Raw genomic sequence first — 6263 nt, 5'->3', positions numbered from 1 at the left:
GGTCCAGATTTGCACTATCGAGTTTTTGTAGAAAGTGCAGTAAAAAGGACATTACCGATAGAATGCTGTTGAATGAATGATCAAATTTTATTTTATTTATTTTTGCTATTACAGCCAGATGTTGCCTCAGGAAGTTGAAACAAGAAGTCAGGAACTGACAGCTTAATAATTAAATTGGGAAAGTTGGCAGGCCTCCTGCTACTTCCTCCAATACACAGCATCTATGAAGGAAAGTGTACAGTATCCCAGTGGCTCTCCTTCAGAACTGGCTCATCTATTAGTGGGGTAATGATTTTCCATCAAGGCAACAGTGAAGCACAAGGCTTATTACACAGCTACATAAAGTTAAAAAGACATTATGAATAAAATGTTCATCATGGCTTTTACCAACATTTCTACACAAGATTGCCTAATGCTGACATGTGTTTATTACACTTAATAATGTTTACATAATTCTTCCTTGAACTCATTATAGCTGTCAAAAATCGGAATGGAGTATTTTTTTCCCCCTGTGTTTATCTCTAAAGACTTTGCAGTCACTAAACCAAGATAAATTGTAGTGATGAGAAGACAGAGGATTCTTGTGCAGAGCTGCTGGGATGGAAAGCTAACTGTAGCTTTTACATACTGCTTTGAGGAACTCAGGAATATTTTGAACAGCATTATCTCCCTTATCCCTGTTATGCAACCACCCCCTAGAACAAGAAGAATCTGTTGCCTAGCAGAAGTTTGTTTTATCTAAGGCCTCCATCTACTGGGCTGAAAACTATGGGCCCCATTGCAATACAGCTGTTTTATGATGCTGCGGCAGCAAAAGGAGTTGTAAAGGCAGCATATTTTCTCACTGGGAACTGCCCCTGCTAGGGGCTTCATTAGATGCTATAGAGCTGGCATAACCAGCTCTATGCCACCTTCCAGTATAGTGGGTATGCTGAGGGAATGGCTATTCTCAATGCCCTCAAGCTTCCCAGCATAAATTAAAATCGCCTTGAGGATGCTCTAATTTACACCAGCAGCTGGACCCAGAATAGGGGCATTCCCCTCCCAATCTCTGGCTCTTCTGTGCTGTGCTTAACTCAGCCAGAATGGAATATCAGGCCCTGTGTTTGGAAAAACTGAGATTATACCCTTATTCCATCTGAAGTTTTCACCTGTGGGGCTAGAATCTGCCTTTCTGCTGGTAAAAATATGTTGGAGGGGTGCAGAGAAACATGATGCTGCTGCATTCCTCAGCAGGTATACTAGCTAGCTCAACCACAAGTCTGCCATATGTGTCACAAAGGGAGCAGCACCCACTTCCTCTGTGACAAGGATGTGTGCTGGCTGGTGCGAAGGGGTTGAAGGGCCATAGCCATACCGTTATGTGCTTTCAGGCAGCTACTACCCATGGCAGTGTTGCCAACTCCCATGATTTTGTCATGAGTCTCATGATAATTATTGTTTTCCTTGAAGCCCCAGCTCCTGGAGTCAGGTGGATATGTAATGATTTCAGCCTTCACTCGTAAAGAAAAAGTAAGTTTCTAGCCCTCCTGGCTGTGGAGAAAGCTTCAAAATGTGACACACACACCCCGCAGCGCACCCTAACAGCTCAAAAAGCAGAAGGCCAAGAAAAAGAACGCCTAAGCTATTATTTTACATAATCTCATGATTTTTGGTGAACCTGACTCACAGTTTTTGAACATTTGGGGTTGGCAATACTGTTCAGGGCCATAGGGAGGAAAAAGAAGGATGCTTGTGTCTTTCCCCTGTGCGCAGGCTACCTACAACGCTGCCCTGATGGTTTGGCAGGCCACTATCGACCAGGTGCACTTGGGGCAGGGGTGTCTTTGGCACCCTAAATCGTACATGTAGCCCGGGGGGAGAAGAGGGGGCGCACAGGGGTGCCTGCCGAATGAAGGGTGAGCTTCAGAGTAGTGGCTGTCCCGCCGTATCAGCCACTGCTTGCACTTGGATTTTGAAGAGCTCCTCTCTCCTAGGCTCCTTGGGCCGGATCCTCTCCCCCGGACCTTGGAAGTCCCTGGAACAGCAGGGCGCTTGGGAGCCAGGGACCAGCTCCCCGGCTGCTTCTGGAGGGGTGGGGCGCCGCTCAGCAAGCCGAGGGGGGCCGGCGGCCCCCCGCCCGAGCTCGCCCCGCAGGCCGGCTACGCGCAGCCGGAGGCAGTCAGAAGCTGCGGAACCCGGACGGCTCCGGCACAGGGGCGGGGCGGAGAGGGCGGGAGAAGCGGCCGCGGGGGGGGGTCCTGTTGCTGCCGCCGCCGCAGCCGCGGCGCTCTCTCAGCTCGCGGGGCGGCAACGGGGAGAGGCGAGCGCTGGCCGGCGGCGGCAGTAGCAGCGCTCGGAGCAGGCGGCGGCTGGAGCGAGCGCAGAGGTAAAGGGCGGGCTGTGGGGCTAGACCGGGCCGGGCGGGAGTGCCGGTAGGCGGGCCATGCGCATGCTGTGCGGGTGGGTGCGGAGCGCGTGGCACCCAGGAGCAGTGGGGGAAGAGCTGATGGGGATGGGTGTAGCGGGCATGCATCGCTGCTCCACGCTAGGTCGTGGGGACTGGCCCCTGCAGCTGTACGCTGCACGGACAATTAAATACCCCCCCACCGTTACCCCCACAGGTCAGGGAACCTTTGGGCTGTGGTGGAGGCTTGTTCCGCATAGAAGCGCTGCGTTCTTCGGCACCCCCCCCTCCCGCCGCCGTCCCCCCCCGGCCCGATCCGCTCAGGCCACGGGCCCCGGTGACTTCGATAGGAGTTTGCCCCGGCCTCAGTGAAAGCTGCGTGAGGGTCTCCCAGGCTCGGGCCCGCCGTGGCCAGCCGGCTTGAGTAAGTGCATGGTGTGACCCTGAGCGCGTCCCAGAGCCATTCCCCAGGCGCGCAGGCAGCCTGAAGGGCGGCTGCGGCAGCGTGCGGGGCACAGGCGTGCGGCTGCGGGGATATCTGTCTTACGTGTGCCTCGCTGCTCTCTGCTGGAATCTTTGCAACCGTTGCATGGTTGTGCTAGAACAGTGGGTGAGGAGCAAAGTTTGCAGCCCAGCCCCAGCCGCCTGCTCCAGGTAGAAGTGGGCTTCTCTGGGGCTCTGTGTTGAGAGAGACAAGGTGGGTGAGGCGATCTCTTTCTGTTGGTGAGAGAGACCCGCTTTGGAGCCGCACAGAGCTCTTCTTCAGGTCTGCTTCTAAGTTCAGGGCAGTAAATCTCTCCCCCCCCCTTGTCTGAAGTATCAGACCTAGGGTGCAAGGTCCTTGGTATATAACTTCTCAAGCTCTTAGGTGCAAAGCTTTGTGGGGCAGAAAGGGTGGGAGAGCTACGTTTTTTAGTGGTACAGCAATGTACCTGAGCTCCTCTGAGTTTGTGATTGCTGTTCACTTCTTGCTGCTGTGCTGTGTGCCTTAAAAAGAAGCTGGGAGAGCTGTTTTTGGTCCAGATAGAGAGGCATTCTGAGTTTTGCTTTGGCTTATTGGAAACGTGCGGGTGAGTTCTTGGGACAGCAGGGAGTTGTAAATATGGCAGTGTGCTGCGTGTGTGCAGCTTTGTTGTGTGTGGAGGGATCCCTGCATTTGCGGAGCCGCCTGTGTGCCTAATTGCTGGTAAAACAGCTGGAGTTGAAGCAGAATCGATCAAAACGATGAAAGCGTTAACCAGACAGAAGAAGGTCACAGGTTCAAGAGCACCGTGGCAGTTGTACTTTTAGCCATCAGCAGCAGCACCGCGCTTGTGTGGAAGTTGCAGTTTGTACTGGAGGGAGAGAGAGACAGAGCGGAGCAGAGGTAACAAAAAACGTCTTGCTTGGCTAGCTACTGTAATAGCCTATATTTTGTGAAAGAGATGTAAGCATTGAAACTTGTAGGAGAATAATCAAGATACGCAGCAGTGGCAATTAGTTTGATTATTTTGCAGAACTACTGTATTTGAGAGGGGGGTGGCAAAACAGAGTTGTAAACCGTCTGTTATTTTATTGCTACTGGGTTTAGATAATCCCATTAGACAAGTGTTGCACCTATTCCTGTGTTGTTTTTGACTGTCAGGGCAGAAGTGAAAGCAGTTTCTGCACAAATAAGAAATAGCTAAAATGAAGCTTTAAACAGGATTAAATGGGTTGTGTAACTGTGAATGGTACTAAAGTACTGTCGAGGCTATAAAATAGCCAGACAAAAACAAAGAAAAAAATAATTGTAACAAGAAAATGAAGGCTTTATAAGAACTTCAGTAATGAACACATAACAATTGATTGTATGATGCAGTAATTATTTTGGTATTTACACCATTAACTATTGTAATTTAACGTTAATGCCTTGGTATTTTATTCCTTCTCATTTGCAGACAAAAGCACATTTGAGACATCATCAGGGAGTAATTTGATAATAAAGTCATGAATAGAAAACACTAAACTATGCTCAGAACTCTTGCAACATAAAGCGTGGGGCAAACTAACCTCATTTGCTGTTTATTTGTCTTTTATAATTCTGTCTACCATCGTTTGCATAAATGAATAATTAAATTGTATACCACATCACTTTTTGGTGAAAACATACTTGATGTTTACGTTTGTTCAAAAACTAAGAGTTTTTAGCAATGTTATCTATAAAAAGTGTGCCAAAGTATAATTTTAGAGATAGCGTACACATTTCATTTTACAAAATGTACAAACAACCACAGTGGAAATTAAATTTCCTTTAACCAGCCACTTATTTTATTCTCACTAATTCTGAACAATTTCTTATTTTAGTAAAACTAATTAATGGACATCATACTTGTTTTTCTGAATGAGGAATGTTTTCTACTAATTTTGCAAAGAACAAGGCAGTTCTGCAGTTAGCACAGCTTGTAGTTCACTGCTTTTGACTTCTGGGTACTGCTCACATTTCATCATCATGGTAAATTCCCTAGACCTTTCAGTGGGATCAATTGTGTGGATAAGCCTATTCGGATAAGGGTCTGTAGGATCAAGTCCACTATCTGTAACAATGACATATATTTAGCAAGTGTATTACCTAAAGGCTCAGCAGGATTTATATTTTTCTATTTTCAAGGCTCTATGCTAGGATATGAAGATGTTACAATTATTTATACATCAAAATATTAATTTCTTATTAGTAAGTTTTTATTTTGATCAGGGTGAAATCCTGCCCTTTGAAGTCAATGGCAAAAGTCCCATTGGCTTCAGTAGGGTAGGTATTTCACCCTGGGTTGAAACACACTTTATAGGAACCATTTATAAGAATTTGGTCTAATACAAATCTTGTTAAAGTGTAAAATGTAACTACTACTACATTTATTTAATCTGTGATATTATTTTTATTTCTCTCTAAAAAATTATTGTAAGTAATTCTGAAATAAAGACATTTTAAATCAAGATAAGAGACCCCTGTTTAATACTAACTCAAAACTTTTTTATGCTAGGAGGAGTGTGTTGGGTTCAGGAAATTTACCATGATAGAGTACAGTTGATACCCAAAAGAGAGTAAAAGTCAATGAGACCACTTGGGTCTATAAGGACTATTTATGTAAGAGTTTGCAGGCGCCTGCCTACTAGTCATAACGTAATGCAGTATATTTTTTGTTGGGACTACTTGTGTAAGGACTTGTCTACATAGGAGAGTTATGCTAGTGTAGGCTAAGGTGTCAGTGTAAACCAATGCATTTATACTGGTATAACCCCCTGTGTGGGCACTCTTATTGGAGTATAAGAGGGTCTTCACTTATGTTGCTTGGGCAGGGTATTTAAGCTAAACAGGAAAAAAAAGCCACTCATACTGGAATAAGAATGCCCACATGGGGGCTTATAACTGGTTTATCTATATTGGTTAACTATATATTGGTTTACAGTGTTATAATTGTACCAGTTATACCGCCATAATCTTCCTTTGTAGATAAACCCTAAGAGTATATGCATCAGACGCATTATGTACTGATCTGATAGCCACAAAAGGCTCATTCCTTGGGTACTTATGCAGGCAAAACTGCCAGTGATGTAAATTTTGTCTGAATAAAGACTGCAAGATTAGACCTATGGATGACAAAATGTGCTGCCATTAGTGGGTTAGGCATGATGATCAGGTCTGTGACAAATTACATATTGTGAACCAGATTTTCATTTAAACTAATCCTCCTTTACCTCATCCTGGCTGTGTGCTCAGATTCTCAAACTCCCTTTATGCTGCCCTGGTAATGTAAAGGTGCCTGAAAGTGGGTGTGAATTACACACTTTAGGACCTGTTTACCCTGCCAGAGTGGTGTAAAGCAGCCTTTGTATAAATGAGAATCCCATCCGGTCAACT

At 45.9% G+C, this 6263-nt stretch overlaps 1 protein-coding gene across 1 annotated transcript in view; it reads left to right on the top strand.

Annotated features, from left to right (window-relative positions):
- The first annotated feature begins 2710 nt into the window (after positions 1-2710).
- The window catches only part of RARB (retinoic acid receptor beta), a 501245-nt gene continuing 497692 nt past the window's right edge, over positions 2711-6263 (top strand). The window contains 1 exon segment of the mRNA XM_043540918.1: positions 2711-2810. The gene's annotated coding sequence lies outside the window, so the exon portion shown is untranslated.

This window comes from Chelonia mydas, chromosome 2, assembly GCF_015237465.2.
Source record: "Chelonia mydas isolate rCheMyd1 chromosome 2, rCheMyd1.pri.v2, whole genome shotgun sequence".
In the NCBI taxonomy this organism is placed as follows: domain Eukaryota; kingdom Metazoa; phylum Chordata; order Testudines; family Cheloniidae; genus Chelonia; species Chelonia mydas.
Note: the sequence above shows the minus strand (reverse complement) of the source record. Positions and strands in the feature narration are given on the sequence as shown.